This window comes from Neolamprologus brichardi, chromosome 20, assembly GCF_056152115.1.
Source record: "Neolamprologus brichardi isolate AB-2024 chromosome 20, ASM5615211v1, whole genome shotgun sequence".
Lineage (NCBI taxonomy): Eukaryota > Metazoa > Chordata > Actinopteri > Cichliformes > Cichlidae > Neolamprologus > Neolamprologus brichardi.
Genome location: NC_142123.1, coordinates 8,881,430 through 8,904,232, shown reverse-complemented (window position 1 = coordinate 8,904,232; position 22,803 = coordinate 8,881,430). Strand labels below are relative to the sequence as shown.

Genomic DNA, 22,803 nt, shown 5'->3' with positions numbered 1-22,803 from the left:
GTTGCCTCCTCCGGATGTATTTTTATGTTGGAAGCTCATCAGAATGCACCAAGCTGTTGCTCTAATGATCACGCCATCACTTTGATAGATTTCTTCAGTTTTTTCTGCATTTTGGGTCAAAGGTTTTCTAAATGGAAATTAACTGCAGACCTCTACACACTCTACTGTCGAGGGAATAGCAAACACACAGCCCACAATACTCTACAAAACAGCTTTTGGGTTATTTGTCCGTGCACATTTGAGTCCCTGAAAAAAATAAATGGCCGTAATTCCTTAATGTTCAAAGCAATATCTTTGTTCAGCCTCTCTAATTAAAGCTGAGTGTCTGGACTTGATTGTTTCTTTACAGGTGTTTTTTTATCCATCTCAAATTCTCCCAATTCAAATGTCACTAAGTGGTGTCACTCACTTAGTGTCAAAAAACAAGGACATAGCATAACAAACAAAAACATATTTAAGAGACTGAGGGCAAAAAAAAGAGGTACTAAATCCATAAAACAATAACAACAAAGCCTTTAAGATAAGAGCGTCTCACACCCAAAGCTACTGGGAAAAGGACCACTTTCTGTTCTAGTGCCAAGTATCTCCCTCTGAGGCCAGACTTTATAGAGATGAATAAACCCTGCCAGCAAACTTCAGCGCTACACACTGCACAGTATATCTTCCAGCACAAAGGAAAGAGACAAAGTAGTGCTGGTGCTGCAAAAGATAAAGAAAAAACAATTATCCTCTGAGCTTATTTTAGCATTCGCATTCCACCATTAATGCTATTGCCTATTGATATTTTTCTCTGCTTCACACTTTCTTGTTGCATTTCAGTAATTTGTTATTTTAATAGAAAGATTTATAATGGTTCACAGAGCTCCATCGGGAAAAGTAAGACATTTTTGTGTCAAGGCATTAAAAAACAGGAAAGTGCAAGCTGATAGGTAAAGGCTCTTAAGCTCAGGCAATCCCAGAAGACCCTTTTCTCAAAACTTTACTCTTGAATGAACAATCAGTAACACATTAGTCATTGTTATTTCACTCAAAGCAGTCTTCCGCTTGAATACAGAGACAGTGACATGTGAACTTTAACCCTCCTAGCCTTGAATGTCATGGTCTGCAAGTACAACCTGAATAAACTATTTGCATTTTCATTTGCTCTCACACAAAAAAAAAACAGTTGCCCATCCCGGACTAACTGGCAGAAACCTTTAAACTTACTGTGATCTAAGAGTTTCTTTTTACTTGAATATTAGACCAAAGATTAAAGCATGTCACTGAAATCAGCAGAACAACAAAGAAACAACAAGGACATCCAAGACTTGCTGTGCAAAGCGTTAATGGTCCTGTAGCAAAGAACAAAAATCTTCTGCATGGCTGCAGGCACCCAACACATGAACAAACCTTTAATATTACTTTTTATTTCATGGGTTTGTTGCAGTTACAGGATTCTGCCTGTAAAGTTTGATGCTCTAGTGCAATGATTTAAAAGAAAGTAGAACGACATCTGTGATTGACTGTAAACTTGATCTCTCTTTGACTTGTTGACTAGTCTCAGTTTAAATTTAGGTTTTTTCTGTCATGCAGTTTTACTGTGTTTGTGGATGAGGAGTTAATCTAACTCAGAGTCAGCATTTTATTAAGTTTGAATATTTGTACCTCATTAAGCTACTGCTTTTTTCGGACACTGTGGTGCTAACATTACCCTATGTGGACTGGTATGTGCTACCCTTAAAATTGCTAATGCTCACTTCAGTGCGGTAGAAGAATTTGTTTAAAGTGCGTGAACAAAAACACCCTGTGCTACTACAGCAGGAAGCATCTTTGGCTCAAAATGGCAAAATAAGTTTGACCCACTGGCTGAAACACCAAGCTTTACATCAGCTCCTGAGAAAACCAGGAGACGTGTCACACATCACTGGACTTGTTTTTGTTTAATCTATGGGAAGAAGCAAGGTAAGTGCAGAAAAACATCCATACCCTCAATTTTATAGATTTTGAACAAATGAGAAATGATAATGATAGAGATCAAATCTATATTGTGTTTAAGTTAGTATTGCTTTTAATTATGAGTCAAGACTATTGAACCATTAGGAACTGATTTATATACTTTGTTTGTGGCTTTGATCAGATAGGAAGTCAAAAACCCCACGGTTATTTGACTTACCTTAAGTTATTTGAATATTTTCAGTAGATGGACTACAGCAGCAGGAGACCACACTGGGTGACATTCCTGTCAGCTAAGGACGGGAAACTGAGGCTACAATTCACTGTAGGTTCCAGAAAATAGGACAACGGAAGATTGGAAAGTGTTAATTTGTGCTGCAACATGCAGATGGTCGGGTGAGAATATGTAGTAAATGAAATGAAAACATGGATCCATTCATCCTCATATCAGCAGTAGTATTGTTGCTGACCGTTTTCATCTCTTTATCACCACAGTGAACCAATCTTCTGACGGCTGCTTCTCCCAGGATAAAACACTGTGTCACAAAGCTCAAATCATCTCAAACGTCTTTATTGAACATGACAGAGAGTTTAGTGAACTCAAGTGGCCTCCACAGTCACCAGATCTCACTCCAGTAGAGCACCTTTGGGATGTGATAAAGTGAGAAAGTCACATCATGGACGTGTCAGCCAACAAATCTGCAGCAACTGTGTGATTCTGTCATTTTAATATTGACAAAAACCTTTGAGGAATGTTTCCAGCACGTTGTTGGGCTTGTTGTGCCAGGAAGAATTAAGGGCAGTTCTGAAGTTTAAAGTGGGTGTAAGCTAGCAATGAAAAGGTGTAACTAACAAAAGAAATGAATTGACACAGTTAAAAAGAGCTTTCCGTGTCAGAATGTGTGCTGGATAAAGAGGTCTATCAGACCTGCGATGTCTATAATGAAGGAACTGAAGACCATAGTGCTCTAATTACATGTCTGTTAGTGAAACACTGTATTTGGTGTGTTGGTTGTCTGCGAATGGCCACTGACTAATAACCTCCAACAGTGTTTTGGTCCACAGGCTTTAAAACAGGCAAACGTCTGCTGAAACGAGGCTGACCACAGGCAACATAAAAACAGGCTGGGAAGATTTAAACATTTGTCATTTCTACAGCTCTACAATACTGTAATGGCAGAAGTCCAAGCAGTCTCTTTTTAATCTGCTATCATGAACCTTCTGATGAATTGTTGAATCCAAAATGCACTTTCTCAGCCAGCGTTTCCGGCTCCAGCAGAGCACCATTGCTTCTGAGGCAATCTGCAGCGCTGAAATCGATCCCTCTGACAGACTGACGCATTGACGCTACTGTTGAAGTAAATACTTAAGGAGATTAAAATGAGCAATGTGCCAGCACTTCACTCCACTCTGCGCAACAGACCAAGAAAGGGAACCCCTATTGGTCAAATGTGAACAGTTGATTGAATGACTGATGGGAAGAGAAGACCCCAATCAGCACTTTCAGAGCCCAAGTCCAGAGGACACAACCCAGGAGGCTTCTCATATCATTTATCTCTTTCCTGGGAGTCTGCCCTTCCTCTGACTGTACCTTTACCCTTAAAACAAAAAGCACCATTTATTCCTCTGCTGTACTTATTAAAGGACTATACCACCTTTTCTGGCCAAAGGTTTTCTGAGGAAATGACTCATAAGAATCAATTTAGCTTTTTTTTGTAAAATATCACTTTGATAATGCTGCTGAAAGTTTGTTTTAAATACTGTGGACTGGATGAATGGACTTCACTGCCCCTTAGACCTCTGAAGTCAAGGGGGCACAAGGGGTGTAACATTCGAGGGCAACAGCGCGAGCCACAAGTACGCTGAGTCTAAAAACAACAGCCATGCATCAGCTTTGTTTTACATTTTTATTTTATCTTCTCTTTTTTTGGACCCTTTAAACATCAGAGATGGTTGGGCCTCGGTAGATTGAGTTGCTGCCATCCGATTGGCTGATTAGCTATTTGCGATAACAAGCGAGTGCACATTGCATTTCTTTCAAAAAATAACATAAGTCCTAAGTTATACAAAGCTTTGTGTGGCAGTGTAAAACTTTCCATACATTCTGTAGAAGTGGGGTTTATAAGAAGAAATGTATTCTACTCCGAGAAAGTTGTAACAAATGAGGTCAAATATCTCATTCATAATTTGGAGGCACCCTTTATGGGATTACATCCACCACAACCAGATTAAGGCACATTTCTTTCCATTGGATATTCGGGGAATTGATAAAATGAGATTTTCACCAGCATTCTGTGGTACTTTACCTTTCCCATAACACATCCCGTGTTTCAAAATGAAACTATAAAAGGGAAACGCCAGGCTTTGGTTTGTTTGTATCTCAGACTGCCTTGCAGCAATACGCAATGAGTTCAAGGAAACAACAGAAAACGCTTCTGGTTGTTTTTCTTTACTCTTTCCCCCATGAAAAGACAATTTGATTAAAGTTTTTTTTTTATGACTATTATTTCACAACCATTTAAACTCTTCAAAGTCACATGTGATTTTTCATGGGATGGTAATTTACTACTATATTATATATATTATTATAACACACGACAGGAATGATATGGAGACGTTGTTCTTGCGTCTCGTTTCCCTTTCATTAGTAATTCTCTTTCTTCTCCCTGTTTTTGCCCTGTGGAAGTCATGATAGAAGGAATGAAGCAGTCCTTTCAACTTATCTGAGTGTAAAGTTGAACATGAAATTAATTATTAACTTAGAGCTAAAGAATTTAGCTTATACTTCAGATCCCTTTAGAATTTATAGCCTTACCAATCATCAACTCTTGTCTTCATATTTCTCAGCTATCTCACAAAAAGGCTGAACTACCTTTTTCATCCTCTGAACACAGAGTTAATTACCGTAATGTGCGGCGACGGGAAAGATTCAGTCCTCGTCAGCAATCTGTTTGGGCGGTGTCCCAGCACATTCTGCAGTAGAGCAGAAAGAGCTAAGTCTGTGCTGATAGCAGAGACGCAAAGGTTAGAGCAAGTGCGAGTAACCAAAGGGAACGTAGAGCACAAGCGCAAAAACTTGAATAGCTGACAAATCTTAATTACGTCCATTTACTAGCGCATGCCAACAAACGCGCTAATATTTCAGCCTTTAGAGCATGAAAGAAAATGCAGTAATCTGTCAGATGATTGGTTTAAAAGACAGATACTAATACACTTTGTAATCTCAGATCACATGTTACAATTACAAATCTTAAAAAAGAGTAGTGTAGTGTGATTACAAATGAGGCATTTTTATCTATCATTTTGTTTCATGCTCTGATTGCGATTACAAGGCTGAAACGTTACCGTGTTTGGTGGCATGGACTATTCAAGTTTTGTGATTGTACTGTCTTTGGGTACTTAGTATTGGAGTTATATGACTTTGGTTTAGCACCATGTATTGGGAAGGCAAATCCTCTTCAGAGGCTGATTTAGAAATTGTGCTTTTATTTTAACCATAAAATTAATAATTGGTTAGGAACTAATGTTTGTGTCATAGGCCGGTCCGGGCTAAGTTTTAAAATATTTGCTGAACACTAGGAGAGATCAGGGAAACTTAGGGGACATCAAGGGAAATCCTGGGATTTCCAGAGTGCTTACTTGGATCATGGGGAATTTAAGGGGAGGAAGTCTGCCTTCTGGTTTGTTCTCAGGAGAGGAGGTGGTTGATGGAGGGTGAGCAGGCAGGCGGAGTAGTGAGGTGAGTGTGCCAAAGCAGACTTCCAGTGGAAGCTGACCAGCCCAACAGAAGCAGGTGGGTTCTTCAGGTGAGGAAATCACTTCTTCAGCCAGCAGGTAGGTACTGGAGGATGAAAAATATATTACTACCAAGAGGTAATTTCACAAAATAGCCTGCTTAGTACACTTAGGAGGCTGACTATTTGGCAGAAAACGGGAGCAGGATTGGTCTTTTTAAGCAGAGAGTGATGAGCTGATAGATGGCAGGTGAGCTAGTTGAAGAGCAGGGACTCTGGAATAGGACCTCCCAGGATGCATGCCTGCTGAGCCATCCTGGGAGATCCTATTCCAGCGTTTTTGAAAACGCCAAACTAACCAGTGCAATGTAAACACAGTTAACCACTGGTGTTTTGCCAAAAAGTGATCACTTACCATGTCTACTATCGCTAGACTTTTCCTTTTTTTACTTTGCCAAAAACCGATTCCAGCTTCTAACTTGTGACAGGAATGTTCTTTCTGGCTCTAAATGACTTGAGATCCTTCATGGGAGATATTTTTGACATGATTATAGGCCAACTAGTCTGTTATAACTGTTTCTGCAATCCTGCAATCATTTTTGGCATAAACCCATCCGCAAATCAGAAGTGCCATTGCTTTATATGGGTTATTATATGGGTGGGGCGACCGTGGCCGGTTCGATCCCCGGTCTCTCTGTCCTGGTCATTGTGTCCTCGGGCAAGACACTTTACCCTACCGCCTACTGGTGTTGGCCAGAGGGGCCGATGGCGCGATATGGCAGCCTCGCTTCTGTCAGTCTGCCCCAGGACAGCTGTGGCTACAACCGTAGCTTGCCTCCACCAGTGTGTGAATGCGAGAGTGATTGAATAGTGGCATTGTAAAGCGCTTTGGGTGCCTTGAAAAGCGCTATATAAATCCAATCCATTATTATTATTATTATTATTATCAAGTCTATCACAATGTTTTAAGCAAAATCCAAAGCAGAAGGGCCTACCTGCCTTGTTGCTCTCTGTACAGATTATATAAGGACAGGATGCTTTACAGACAACAGATGGAACAGCTTCTCATTTTATGTACACGCACTGTGATGAACTTAAGCCTGCAGTAAATGAAAAATGGCTGTTACGGGACTTGTATTGGATTCACCATAAGGCCTCTCAACAAGACTCTGTTTTACATAAAGCAGCATATGGCAGGGCTGATAAATGAGCAGCCACAGTTACACGTGATGCCCCACACCCCCCAACACACACACACCCTGCAGAACACACAAACAGGAGAGAAGAAAGGGAGGCGCAGGCATACATCATACATGTTGAGATAACATATACACAACACACACAATTCACTTTTCATTTGGTTTGCCTCAGACGCTCTGAGTTATTATGGTAGAACAAGCACAGCTGCACCCGCAAACGTTAATGAGTGCCCCAGTGGGCCATCGGGCTGAGCCAGCACGCACAGAACCAGGACCGTGAAACCGAACACCTGCACGGCATGCAGCCTTTGTTTGTAATGTCCTACTGTGCAGCCATGCAATTACCTTACAGCTGACTTCAAAACTGAAATATGACTGTAAAACATTCTTGAAGCAAACATTGGACATGAGTTATAATTTTCTTTAAATTGGGGTAAGGAAGTAAAACTAAAATATACAGCATTATTCAGTGAGTGGCCCACGACTACGTCTCACCTCACCGACCTATGGTGGTTAGTCTCTGAGTTCAGGACCCAGTATGTTTGACATATAGATTTACTCACAAAGAATCAAGCATGCAATTTGTTATGATATTAAAAATATGCTGGTTTGTGTGTCATGGTTCTTTATTCTTGCAATGTACATGAAAATAGTTTCAAAGTAGTGAACTGTAGGAGCTAGAAGCTTTATGTAAATTTCTGAGAGGGAAAAAAAAGATCTCTGGACCATTGCACTATTTGTTTCTCATGAGTTGCATTTTGGAGCCGTAATGTCAATTGTCAGAACACTGTATAATCGGGAAGATTTTCCTTGCGCTCCAAGTATGAGCCTGCTTGTCATGTTTCTAGTGTGAACACACTACATATAGTGTTTAGAGGCTGAGTATTAATACCTGGTGAGTGGCTCCATCTAGCGTTTTAATGAGGGAAACACAAGGTTAAAATTCCAAACGTCTGTGCCTGAACTTTCCGTCTTTCCCCGATTAATAGATGTTTTCTACAGACTTTATTTTGACTTGTCACAGTGAGGGAATCACCATTAAATTATAGTACAGGTTCATTTCCGTGAGTGCTCCAGTGAGAAATAAAACATGCAGAAAACCTCCCCTGATTGATACACATAACATTCTTCCTCTCCGTGGTTTTCAAACAGTTTGGGCTATCTGAATGTGTGTGGTCCCCTCACCAAACAAATACCCTCTAAGCATCACTGTTCGCTGTCCCTCTCTGAGCCTCGTTCTGCCGGAGGTTTCTTCCCGTTAACGTCACCAGGTACTTGCCCAAAGGGAGTTGTTTAATTGTAGGGGTTTTCTCTGTTTTTTGTAGGGTCCTTACCTTGCAATATAAAGTGCCTTGAGGCAACTACTGCTGTGATTTTGCTATATAAGTAAAACCGAACTGAACCACAAAATACAATCTCTTCTCACCTTTACACTTCATGAGCAATCTGCACTAAATATATTGCTTGTACAAAATAAAATAAAATTCTCATTTCACTAAGTTGAACAGAAAAAATATCAATGTTCTTTCAAATAAATTAAAAAAAGAAAAAGTGAACATAATGTAGGAAACTGGTGCAAATAGCTACCTTTGAATTTCAAATGTGATTCAATATGAAATGGTCAAAGCCTTCCGTGACATTAAATAAAATAAAGCCTCGCAAATTTTGGCTGTATAGCATTGAAATGTTAACTTGCGCAGTAACCACTGGTGTCAGTATCCATTACTTCCATAAGTCACACCTACAGGTTCAGCTGAAGAAAGAAAGAAAGAAAGAAAGAAAGAAAGAAAGAAAGAAAGAAAGAAAGAAAGAAAGAAAGAAAGAAAGAAAGAAAGAAAATGGATGGACACAGTGAAGTAAATTGTTTGCAATTTTTTCTCTACTAAGATCTAGAGGAGATGCCTTTTCACAAAATATGGAGCAATGGATCGCCTGTATGCTTGTATACGTCCTTTAACTTGTATGGCTATAGTCATTTGTGTCAATACAGCCACTGGATACCTGATACATTGGAGCCTGTCCCATTTGTCATAGGCAAAAGGAGCAGTGCAGTGATTGTGGGTCTCTTTGCACTTAGTTTTGCCTTCAGTTATTAAAAACCATGCTCTGTTGGGTTGAGATCAGGTGACAGACATCCCATGTCTTTGCAATGAGAAAGTCTTCAGTTGCTTTCACAGTAAGCTATGGGTCACGGTCTGTTTACTGTCCGATCAGTTCAGCAGCATTTGGCTGAATCTGAGCAGAAAGTATAGCCCTGTGCACTTCACAATTTACCCTGTAACGTTTATGAGCAGTCACATCATCAGTAAAAACCAGTGACCCACTAACTAAGCAGGCATACATGCCCCTGCCACAACATTGGCTCCACTAGTTTGACAGATGATGTGGTTTGCTTCAGATCACGCGCTGCTTCTCTCCTGCATACTTTCCTCTTCCCTTCAGTCTTGTACACGTTAATCTTGTTTTGATATGTCCAAAGAAAACATTTTCCAGAACTCTGAAGGCTCTTTTAGATGTTTAGATGTTTTCTGGCAAAGTCTAATCTGGTGTTCTTGTTCTTGAGTGTAACTAGCAGTTTGCACTTTGTTGTAAAGCTTCTTTAATTCCACTCATGAAGGCGTCCAGATTGTCAAGCTTGACAATGATACACCTGCCTCCTTCTTGATTTGGTTAATGTCTTGAAGTTTCTTTTCTTAACCATGGAAATAATTTGCAATCATCCACTTTAGTTGTTTGCTGTGGCCTTTCCGGCCTTTTGGCGTTATTGAGCTTAAGATTGCAGCCGATTGTAGATTTGGCCACTCCTGATATTTGCTATCTCTCAGATGGGTTCATTTTGTATATTTCAGTCTAATGACAGTCTTCTTCATGTTCATCTCTTTGGGGCTCATATTGGGAGTTTCAGCGAAAAGCTGCCAAACGAAAATTCAACATTTTGGAATCAACTCTTTTATCTGCTTGATTTGCCATGGAATATTGATAGAGTGCAGGTCTCAACTAACAATCAAACCGCCAAACAGATAACCCAATACTTCATATACATCATTAAACCACTTTAATTTAAGCTGAAAGTCTGAACTTCAATCACATGTTGACTGTTTGATTTCAAATTCACTCTGGTGGTGAACGTTACAAAACTTGTGCCATTGTCCAAAGACTTGTGGACCTAACTGTAAAACTTTTAGAAGAGTAAACAAGGTGCGTGCAAACAAAGTGAAACCAGACTTTTCACCGTATATTAAGGAAATAGAAAATAATTTCTGTATTATAAAGCTTCAAAATATATCACTGTCTATAATAACAATAAGACAGTTTGTAAGGAGGGTCTCTTAGCGTATTTCTGTACTTCTTTGATCTTATGAAATTTGTTATTTATATATGGTAAAACACAGTCTTCATAACTTTAGTAATAATTAATTTATTAATTTAGTTAATATTAGGATTTCTTGCCTCTGGTTTTTAGGACAGGATACAGCTGTTAGTCAATTTACACATATTTTAAATTAAAAAGGTGTTGATGGGCTGGTGTTTTTAATGTTGAGAATTTTTAAATATGATATGTGTATTAAATATAATTAATTTCTTTTATTTGTTTTTGGTGTGCAGTATCTAACCATTTATTTACAGATCATCACACCCTTGTGTGTCAGACCTTTGCTTAAATTCCATAATCTGGTGTTATGCAGAGCATCTACCAATAGAGGGCACCATATCAATATGAAAAAGAGTCATGTTTTTCCATCAGTCCAGGAATGTGTGCAGCAGATCACCTGCTGATCGGTTTCATAACAGAGAATATTAACCCCGTTTAATGTATAACATGTTTAGAAGGATTAGGGAGAAGCTGGAGAGGCAGACTGTTCACATGCATGGTCGAGTTGACATTACAGCTGTTCTCTTTCAAATGAGACACCTGACACATTTTTGAGTTTCAGTTTTGGCTTTGCAGAGATGATGACACATATTGTCAACACGAATTAGAGTCTTTTAGTCCAAAATAAACAAAATCATCTGATTGTAAAGTCACTGATCTATGCTCCACAGAACTAAGCCTTGAGCTCAGCTAACTTGCATATTGTATTTAAACTGTAAAATATTAAAAACGCACAGAAAAATCTACAGAAATAGATACTGTAAAACAAAAAACTTGCTCTCACAGCTTTTTTTGAAATCTGTATTCTGGTCAACAGCTGGAGAAAGATGTCAGGGTACAGGTCTGCTTCAGAGAAGAGTCCCGACTTACTGGATGATACTGATGTACTGGCTTGAAATCATCTGCCCCACTTTAATCATGAGCTCTTCTTATGAAGCAGCCAAACATAGGCTGACCTTTTGGTTTTAGAATGGAAATGTCGTTCTTTCTAAAAATCCTCCTGATTTAACTGAACTAAAAAAAACAAAACAACAGAAAAATCCACATGCTGTTAACTTGTTATAGCTTGTTATAACTGGTTTAGCAGTCAGTAAATAAGGTGAAACCAAAATCAAAATATTATGAAAGAACCTTTTCCTGTTTATGGTGCATGCAATTTTTTTATTTTTAAAATGCTGAAAACAGTTAAGTAGCACAATGGGAAAGAGATCAGCGGCTTTGTGCATACCGTTAAATTCAAACTCTGTTAGATATGCAGTTATTCAGCTGGAAAGTTTATTTAGGACATGACTACACGTAAGTGGGCCAGACTTGTGCTGGCATGGCTGCGTGAGCTTGGCAACATTAGGCTTGGTACACTGATACACCTACTGTGGCATATCCTTTCTATTAAAACATTCTCAAAAACAATATTTAGGGCATTAAAATGAATGTTTAGAAGTTAAAATATTGGTCCAATAATCAGGTTTCATATGTTGTATATGGAATACCTTTATTCAGTAATCACACAGTTGTGATACTATCATGAGAGCACATTCTGTCCAGATCTAAAAAAAAAATAAATAAAAAAAAAAATAAAAAAACCACAATGCAAAGAGCTGCACATTCTTTAAGCTATACAGGCACCTTTAAGTAGTAGCATCAGATAGTATTTCATATGATTGCCCAACTTTTACAGACTTTTTGTTGTCACTGTCCCAGCTAGAAACATTTTCGCTGGTATCCAATTCAAAATGAGCAATAAAAATGTAGCAGACAAATAAAATTTCGGTTTATATATATATATATATATATATATATATATATATATATATATATATATATATATATATATATATATATATATATATATATATATATGTAACACTTAGAACTTCAGAGGCCAGCCAGACTGATTGGAAACACTTGCATGCATGGGCGCTTATTCGGAAATCATCGGACATCTGAACAGGAAATTGCATTATGTTAATACCAGTTTATTAAATTAATTTCTTGATCTTGGCCATCTTAGGTAAGCTATAAGCAGGCTTTACACATCCAGACGTTTTGCCGATAGGTTACTAAATTTTCAAAATTATATTTTGGGGATTTTTTGTTTGTTTTTTCGCTATAAATCAGGCTTTCTTCTTCTTTGTTTTTGCACAAAGTATGTTGTTGTTTTTTTTTTAAACAACTACTAAATTATATTTTTGGATGATGCAACAAAGGGGAACAAAATGAATTACGCATCAAATAACATTTGACAGTTTAACTTTCATGCAGTCCTTTCCTCTGCTAACCAGCACTGGAGCCCACAACACTTTGGATGCTCGGGCACTTCCGGAACTTTCGTAATGGCTTTTTTTTTTCCTGTACAGAGCGCGTGCAGGGACCAACAGGACCGACCCTCCTCTTTCAGTAAGAAACCGATGAATGGGTGAAAGCGGCCAAGCCTGCCCTGCCTCTCATTACCACTTCCTAAATAAAAGCTTTTTTCCCCCTTTTTTTTTTTACTTGAAGGGACTCATCGCAGAGACGGGGACGGAAGGTGAGAGACACACGCCGGCTTTAATGTCCGCTTTCGAATGTTTTCTTCCTGCTAAAAGCATTTTCCCCTCTCCTGTTGGGCTATTTTGGAGCGTCAATTAGGCTCCAGACAATAGAGGAGCATGCTGCACTTGCACCCCCCCACTCCTTCTTCGCTTCCTCCTCCTCCTGTCTGCATTGCTGTTGCAGCCCCCCCTCTTCTGTGTTATGAAACAAGCAAGCACGCTGCTTTCATTTTCGTGTTATTTTTTCTATAGCAGGACCTCGGAAGAAGTAGCCGACACAGAGTCAGTGGGACACATTAAATAAGCAGCGGATAGGTGTTACTTAACAGTTAGGCTATGAAGGGAAAGCATAAGGAAAGTGACTTATGTAAAGACTTATGTAAACTGACGCTTTCTGTTTATTAGGATGCCGATTAGCACCATCAGCAGCTTCAGCTTTAGTATTCCCGGGATCTTTCACAGCCACTTTTTAACTTCTCCCATTGCTTTTCAGTTCGTTTGTCACACTTGTGCACAGCTTCAACCAAATGACATCACTCAGCTCCATCTAGAGACACGAAAGGCTTCCACAAATATACAGCAGTGAGCATCTGTAAGCACTGGAATATACCAGTTGTCTTAACACGGAAGTTAAAAGTGCAGAGGAAAGTGCATCTGCGCAGAAGTATGGCAGTTTATTTAACTGTACCCACACACACCACTGTGCAAAAGTACAGAGGATTTTATATTTTTTGTTTTCAAGGAGCCACACTTTCTAATTATTCCTTGAGGAAATAGTTCTCCAGGCTTTCTGAAGGTCTCTCAAAGTTTTCACTCAATTTTCAGTCCGGTCCTTGTACCGGACCAGAGGGTCGCCATTTAACACCGGACTATGAAGGATTAAAGCACAACAAAGGATACCTAGATCACTAGAAGAACTTGTGTTGTGTTTATACTTAACGGACAACTTAGCAATTTATTTTATATTTTAAGGCACTTGGTTACCAGCAGCCTGCTACAAAAACTAGTTCCTTCAATTTCTTTGGTTCAATCTGTGGAAAATGCCAACAACATGGTTTGACAGACATAAACATAGTATTTTTTTGCAACAAGGTTATCCCCAAAAAGAAAGTAACATAGCATGAGGTACAGTGTCTCTAAAGAAGCTGTGGAAACTACACAAGTGGAGGACAAAAGAAGAAGTGGCAGGCCTAAAAAACTATTTACAGCAGATGAACAGTGCCTGCAAGTTATTAAAAAAACTTTAAAAAAAAAATGCAAGACCTGGCTCATGACCTTAGACATGCATCTGGTCCTCTGTCCATCCAGCAACTATTCACTGAAGCCTCATCAGAAATGGTCTCAGTAAAACGTTGGCTGTCAAGAAGCCATTCTTAAAGGAAACTGGGAGAAAGGGCTGAGGAATGCCAGATTACTCAAGAACTGAACTAGAAAATAACATCCTCAAGGGCTCTGTCATGGTTTAGGGCTGAATTTCAGCCAGAGGTGTTGGAGAGCTTGTTAGAATTATGAACACAGAAAAATACCATCAGATTTTGATCCACCGTGAAACACCATATGAATGTGAATGATTGTGCCACAGCTTAATTTTTTCAGCATGACCATTATCCCAAATATGCTGCCAATGTAGTAAAAGCATATTGGGACAGAACAAAACACCAGAGAACACGAATCAGTCATAGACTGGCCTCCCCAGAGCCTGGACCTGAACGTTATTGAAGCAGTGTGGAAACATATTTGACAGAGAACCGAAAAAAAGGGAGACAACATCCAAAATATGTTGGCTCTGGATAGTGTGTGGCTCTGCATAGTGTAGTGGTAAGACTACGCCCCATTTGGAGCAGCAGTCACAAGTTCAATTCCCACCCGTTATCCAGTAAGGGTCCTGGCTAGACCCCCCATGCTTAAAACCAAGCCCTGGAATGGCGCGGCTATGTCTGCAGCTCAAGAATTTCACTACATGTTATACCCTGTATAATTGTGTATGTGACAAATAAAGGTTGTTTACTTAAAAAGAGCTTTGAATGTCCTTCAAGAAGCCTGGAGAACAATTCCTGCAGACTACTTAAAGAAATGACAAGAAACTGCGAGAAGAAAGAGAGTTCAAGCTTTGTTGAAGAATAAAGGTGGTCATACCACATTCCTACGTTAAAGCTCATTAGAAGAACTCTGGTTTTGCACCTGAGCTTATGAAAGCCTCTTTACTTTTAAAAAAAGAAAGAGACAATAAATTCTATCAAGCTCCTATATAAATCTTAAATGCTTCACTAACTGGCCGTCAAGTGTTGTGGTTTTTTTGTGTTGGGTTTTGTTTTTTTGTTTTTTTAGTGAAACTTATTGTGCTGCTGGTAGAGATGAATTTGAAGTACCGTTTTGAAGGTTACATTGCGTCTTTTCTTACTTAAGACTGTCTGGAATGATTCAAACTCAAGCTGTGATATGATCAGGTTGGCAAACTACCAGACTTGTCAAATCTGGCCGTGTATGCGTTTGTCCAGTTTTGGCCTTTGTTTCCTCTCTCGCGCTCTCTTGAACAAAATACTGTTTGCAGGCTTGCATACTTCAAACACAGGTCAAAATTAGTTAATTACATTTTTGCGGGGGGTTCTGTTTAGATCCAGATTCTCAGTATAATTTTGAAAGGATGATCTTGGGACGCTCCTGCAGTGCTCTTTTCATCCCTCAAGTCACCCTTACATCACTCGGTCTGTTCCTGCTAATGAGCTCAGCAGGCAGCTCAGTACAGGAACACATCCCTAGAAACAGCACAGGAGTGATGGGAGCAAGGTGGCTACCGCTGGCCTGCTTGACATTTATGTACGGTGATGGGGGTTGAGCACCAGATGAGATTTCATCTGCCTGACGATAAAAGGGGAAGGACTGCCCGCACTAGCATAATAGCGCTGGTGGCGAAGTCGAAAATGCACTTTTAGTTCTCACTTATCAGATGATTCAAAGCAGTTAGGGGGAGATGTGTTCGTGTAGTTAAAAAATAAACAATAAAGGTTGGAGGATATTTGTGTACTAAATGTACTTTCTGCAGATGAATGTGCCAACAAGGGAATCGGGAAAGAATATCTGTCTTTGAGTTATAGAAGAGGGCATGTGTGTCATGCTCACTGCTTCCCATACTGAGTCCTAAACAGCGGGTGAGTGTTGTAAGTGTCTCTTTGACCTACGCTTCTTGTAAAGACGGGGAAAAAAACCACAATGAGATAGAAAGTGATGGATGCCGGGCAGGGTGCTCTGACCTGTGTCAGATGCTAATTTTCAGAGTTGAGTGAAACATCACAGCTGGGAGTTCGGATTAACTAGAGATTTGGTTTTACTTTATCTCTCCTTGTGGCCAGAAAATGTAAATCAGTGGAGCAGAAATGGAAAGAGAACGAGTGAAAGAGCGACGGAACTGAGACTCTGAGCTCCGGTGCTTCTCATGTTTTAGGAAATTCGTAATACCAACACGAGTGGGGTGGATGAGCCACTGTGTCTCTGACCTACTGTAATAGTTAACCTAACTAAATGTCATTTTAAAATCTTTAATAGAGGAATTGGCAGCAATTTCTCTTTTTTACTGTGACACATCAGGATTGATGGAGGAAGTGTGAAATTTTGCAAAAGGCTCATTTTTCTTCTTGTGGCTAATTGAGTGTAAAGAACAGAGGGGCAGATGCAGAGAGCGACTGCTGTCTAGCTTACAGCAGTGAACATGCTGAATGTTACTTCTGTCTAAAACTGCATGCGAAAGAGTGGTTTGAAGTCTGTGACTGTTCTCTTTATGTTTGAGCGTAAAAACCTCAGCCAGTGAAAAGAAATCTGGAGACAGGGATGTAACTAATGGCAGCAGCAGAGTGGCTTCTCCCGAATGATGTCGCCCATCAGAATAAAAAACCCTCAGCATCCGTGGAGTGTAAGAGTAGAGGAAGTCAAAACAGGAGACAAAGTCTCTTGTTTTCAAGCTGTTGCTGCATCACCTGCTGTATTGATCATATCATTGAAAGGATATTTATACTCAGTTCTTCACACCGGTTGTAATGGTTTTGAGGGCTCTGTGACAAGCATATCGATGCAAAAGCGTGGCGAGTGGCAGCAGTTGTGATGTCACCATTCGTCAGAGTGACCATGACAAGCTTAAACCAGACTTGTCATAAAACCAAAGTGCCATGGTTGTTCTCTGCTACAACGATGGCACTTTGCACTTAAAACTTTGAGAGACTTTGTTATACCATCTTTATTTGTGTAACTCAGACTGCTGAAACATTATCTCCAGTATGTGCTGGAAATAGCAGTTAACAGCCAGTCAAAACCAGCCAGTACGCCCAGAGTTGGTGTCAGAAGGCAGGACCCAAGTGGTGGAGATGATTGGGGCACGTTATGAGTGTCTGTATTTCTATGTATGTTGTTATGATCGGATTGGTTTAAATAAGTTAAGCAATTTTAAAATATGGTTTTTATTTATAAATGTAAAATATCTCTAGCCAATCCACACAAAAATTCAATGTAGCTGAATTCTGCAGTACTCAGCAAACCTTGGTGTGACCATAGGGGTATGCTATGAAGAGGGATTAGTAGGTTATCGAGCTATGTCGAACATGTAGTCAGAGTTTTCAGTGTCACAAACGTGATTCATGATTTCACTAATTATTTTACTTACAGCATGTTGTAAGTGTGATATAGATTATCTGCTGGGAGAACATGTTGTTAGGTGCATGTTAAGCTGTAGCTTACTACTGCCTAGTTACTGCTCATAAGCCTGTTTGACACTGCTGGAATTGCAGCTACTACTGCACAAAACACACAGTAAGAATACCTGTTTAATCAAGTTCACTTTGATCTGCCAACGAACTAAAGCAACGTCTCTTCTATTAGGCTGTGGGACAGGAACATTTAAGGTTTAAATGTCTCTACTTTAAAGTTTCAGACTAATGTGCAGCAGTCACATTAGAAATAAATAGCTCTGAGAGGGCACTGTGATAAAATAAATATATTAACTCAAATTAAAATGTCAATTTTACTGCTCTGTGCAGTCGATCACCAGATTAAGGATTTTCCTCAACATTAATCTCTTGTATTTGCAACGGTGTTGGCCTTGACTGTTTTATTTTTATGTTCTTTATAGATCACTGTTTTACTATCAGCTAATGATCTCTCCGATTGGAGCTGGTGGCACTCATAGGGATCATTTTGTGCAGGAGAAGAGTCATATGATGCTTGAAAGGGCGCTTTCATGTGGGCCGCACAGAGCCTGAAGCGGAAAGTCCAGCTTAATAGAGAAAGCTGATAACCACCATCGTGATACCCGTTATTTCCAGCTGGAGTTTTGGGTTTTCTTGAGTCAGCTAATGCAGAGAAAGCCTGGCCGTGTTGACTTTCCTTCGCAGGATACCCTTCAGGCCTTTACACATTCAGTGGGGAATTAATTTGAAGTCCTGCCTTCATGTTCCTTAAGAGTCTGATATTTCTCATTTTCAAAATTCGATGTCATGTTTTGATTTATTACACTGTGTCTTGTCTAACAGTATAATTAAAAAAAGGGGGATGGGGTGGGGGTAGCAGCTGCATGTGGGCTGTTAGCTGTAGCAAGGTAAACAGTTGAGCATAGGGGTTGTCTCCTGACTGCTTTTTCCTTTAATGGAAAGTTACTACCGAGCCTGTCTTGTGGAAAAATCCTACACACCCCTGAGATGATCCCTTCAGGGCCTCATCCTACTAAACTTTTAATGATTTAACATCTTCTTTCTGAGCACCTGCTCAGTTGTAAGTTTTACTCCCAGAGTCAAGGATTGTATTGATGACTGCAAGTCTGCTGTGATGTATCAGATTTTCAGTGCTAGATATCTGAGAGGAAAGAGTCTGTTCACATCTCTGAGTTTTCATCGGCCACTTTTTCCTTTCTTTTCAGTAACACACTGTGAACTCATTGGAAGTGGTCTCAGTTTGAATCTCAGTGTTTGTAAACTGCATTTAAATAATGGCGAAGCTATCCACTGCAGGATTTCTGTCACAGTTATTAGAGTTCATTCATTTATTCCGTGACAAATATTTGGTGACATTTTCAGATTACAAATTATTGTAATAATCCCTGAAAGGAAATTGTTCTGCAACAGTTGCTCAAATGTCAAATTTCTTAAACTGTACAGGATTAAAAAAAAAATCACAAATAGTTGTTTGGTTTGCAGAGAAAAAGCTGGAATAACTGAAACATTTTTAAACTATATTAGTGGTTAGGATCAGGTCACGTGTTTATCATAAACCACAGCCACACATACCTGGAGAATGATCAGCGACCATCTCTGCATCCAGGGGTTGCTGGAGGTTAGTTGAAATGAGACATAAAGAGAATGCTGGACCCAAAACTTCCTTGCAATTGCTTTGTTTGCTAGCAGTCACCCGTAGTTTGTGTGGAAGTCTCCGACTAGTCTGTACACTTTATCTCTCATGACCAGATGCTCACAAGTGGTCCCTATGGGTCTGTGTGACTGCGGTCAATGATGCTACGGTGACCCACAGGGGTTAAAAATTTACTCATTGCTCTGTTAAGTCTCTCCGTCTCTCTCTAATCCGTGAATTCTTGTACATATGCAAATATAAACTACACAGCTTACTAAAGCAAACAATCTTAAGATATGAGAATTTCAAAAGTTTTGGTCAGATGTGGTTCAGCTTAGGATCCGCAGTATTGCAGTGTCTATGACAGCCAACCCTCTTCAGTGTGTTTATTAGTACAGCTATACTTGTGCATCTTCCACTTAACCCAGTGGTAAAGGTTGAATTCGTTTGCAGGATGTTGAGGATTCCAAGAGACCCGATACATCTTCACCGCGTGGGTGTGTGGCAGTCCAGAGAACAGTGTTTGTTAGCATTGTTTTTATGTTTGATCTGTGACCTCTGATAAGCAAGCTCTCTCTTCTCTCCTCTCAGTTTTTTTCTTTGTGCATGTCTCTGCGTGTGCAGTGGTTATGATACCTGCCTGTGTAAATGCACCTGTTTATTGTTGACATTAGTCATTTGTTGTCCAGTATCCATAGCTACACCTGCTGCTTGTCTATCATCTTGTTGACTTTCTTCTCTGTGTTCTATCTAAATTACAGCACTGTGTGTGTGCATAGCTAGATGCTTGGTTTCCTGTTTGAACATGATTGTAGGTCAACATGTGGTTTGAGGGTTGCTTTTTGTAGCCAAGATTAGGAAACTGTCTTAAAATGTGAAACTTTTAAACACTGTGAATTGTAGGCCTACTAGAACAAAAGGAATACACATACATACACTGACAAGTTTTTTATTATTTACACTTATTCAGCTGCTTGTTAATAGAAGCAACTGAATACGTGTGTCCATATGACAAGATCTCAATCCAATAGAGCACCTTTGAGATGTAGTGGAGAGTTTCATCATGGATGCATAGTGACAAATGAACTGTGTGATGCTATCATGGACTGCATGCATCTCTGAGAAATGTTTCCAGGGTCTTGAATCTGAGCCATGAAGAATGAACACAGTTCTGAAGGCAAAAAGAAGATGCAACCCAGTTCTAGCAATGGGTAACTAATTAAGTGGGTTGTGATTATATTAAATTTTGCTCTATACCAAAATTTAATTAACTAATGGACTGTGTGATAATTTAGTACCAGCAGTCCTTATAAAAGACAAAAGAAAGTAATAGTAACTATTGTCTGCTTCATGATTTAGCACTTTCTTTGCTAATTGTTTTTTTCCCCATTGGTTGTGTGTTGTTTGAATAACATAAGAGACTTTAATAGAGTCTGCTTATTGCAGGGATTTTGCTTTTTTCACTTAAAAAAAAAGCTCAGATAAGTGTTAATTCTTACTTTTTAAAGTCTTTAGACTTTATTTTGTTCCGAAGTTGATTGTTCTCACAGGTGAGGAAAGTTTCCACGACTTCAGTGATGAGTGCTTTTCAGCTCTGTTTGACCAATGAGTAGAAGAAGAAGGGGAATATTAGATGCCTACAAATGGTGTATTTTAACCACATTTTACATTAAAACAAATAATAAAAATGTTTGCTCTCTTTCGTTCGAGTAGTTTTTTAAAAACCTACATACCGTTCTGATAAGCAGTTTGTTTCCCTTTAGAATCGCATTCAAGTTTCATGTCTGATAAACATGAGAGGAAATGGATCTTGGCAGAGGTGGATGAAAAAATATGATTGGATTTCTTTTAATAAACATTTGTTGGCTTGCCAGAATGGCTTTAAAAGATTACGCCTTAAAGTCACAGACAATATAAAAGATGGATGTAGCGACTGTGGCATAACCTGTTGGTTTCTGAAGACCTATTTTCAAACGTCTTGCTGAGCGTTGCCACTGTTGTCATCTTGGTTGCAAAATAAAAATGGGAAGGGTGGATTTAGGTATGAAACCGTAGACTCATTGACTAAAGAGTTGTCAATTACAAGTGGTTAACCAATGAGTGTGCAGTTTCTACCAGAGATAATCCACCATTTAGAATTTTGGATGTTGGCGTTGGAGTGGTGTCACTCCTGGGTTGACGATGTTCCTGTAGTAAAGTTCTACAGGATATCGACCCCCAGCAAGTGATAGGTGACCACCCTCACCCCGCAGCTGGTTGTGGTAGATGGTTGACTCTTCCTTTTAACAGCAAGAGGTTTCTTCCTGTTAAAAGGGAGTTTTTCCTTTCCACTGTCGTCAAGTGCTTGCTCAGAGTGCTTGCTCTTTGTTTATCTGGGTTTTCTCAGTATTGCTGTAGGGTCTTTACTTTACAATATAACTTGTCTTATGGCAACTGTTGTTGTGATTTGGGGCTACAAACACATTTAAATGTGTTTCACGCACATCGATAGAATCCTAGCTAAATATCATTGCAGAAACTTTTCCAATCATAGATGTTTTTTGCACAGTGAAGAAAAAAGTGATTTTCTTCTTCATGTTGTCACCTTTTCCCTTTTCTGGACTTTGGTCTCCAGTTTTGTCTTGTTTTTTTCATGCTGAAGCTATCATGGCTTTTCCAGCAGCTTTTAGTTGCCTTGTACTGAGTGCCTTATAGGTAGTACAGATAACCTAAACAGAAGAGACCCGTCCCTGCTAGTGTCCGCACATGAACCTTAAACAAACCCGGTGAACCTACTAAATCCTTCCTTATTGGCTGAAGCACAGCCAGCTTTATCCAATTGGATGTCATTGTGGCCTGCAGATATGTGATACCTCCCATGCTGCTCCTCAACCCTTTACCATTTTAAGTGCCTGGACCTTGGTCATGAGAATATTGATTAAGCTTGAAAATCTTTACATTACTTGCTGGTGACAATAGTATGCAAATAAATACAATATTTGTACTTAAATACTCTCCAGCATAAAAGAAAAGGTTTTCCATGCTCATTGTTTCAACTCTAAAAGCTCTTTAATGAAATGTATATGATCATATGTGGGTGTAGTCTGTTTGTTTTCTTGTTTTCTTTGCTGCAATGCAAGAGGAGATCAGGTGGGCAGGCATTAGATGTGAGTAACATTTGGGATTGGCCCAAAGGTTTAAAAATAGTCAGTGAAGCAAGCCTGTGCAGATCAACATTGTTCCATTGATCCAGGTCACTAACTTGTGACTGTGAACTCGAAGCTAAAGAATTAAAATGAGGCTAATCCTGGACAAACCTGTACATGTTGTGGGTATTAATAGGCTCAAAGACAGAATTAGAAAAACGGTTGCTGTGTGTGCAGGTTCAGATTAAACCAAACAGGGTCCACTTGTTAATGAAAAAATACTGTTCGTTTTTACTGACTGAAAACGTTTCCTTTTATTAATAGTACCTGCATTAACACTATCATTTGAAATTTAGTGTGTACTGCATTGGATTTTGCAGTATTGTGCAAATAGGAAATAGGTAAAGTGATTAATTGAACCATGTCCAAACAAAGGGCAAAAGCAGAGTTTTTACAGGTCTAATGAGCCTGGAATTGATATTTGATATGACCACCTTTGTTCTTCAACATAGTCTGAACACTCTTAAGCTTTCTTGTATTTTATTTAAGTATGTCCAGAAATAATTTTTCAGGCTTCTTGAA

At 39.3% G+C, this 22,803-nt stretch overlaps 1 protein-coding gene across 1 annotated transcript in view; it reads left to right on the top strand.

The window, feature by feature from the left end:
- The first annotated feature begins 12,642 nt into the window (after positions 1–12,642).
- Positions 12,643–22,803, top strand: part of LOC102783560 (helicase ARIP4-like) — a 76,113-nt gene continuing 65,952 nt past the window's right edge. The window contains exon 1 of the mRNA XM_006785381.3: positions 12,643–12,765. The gene's annotated coding sequence lies outside the window, so the exon portion shown is untranslated. The remainder of the gene's footprint in view (positions 12,766–22,803) is intronic.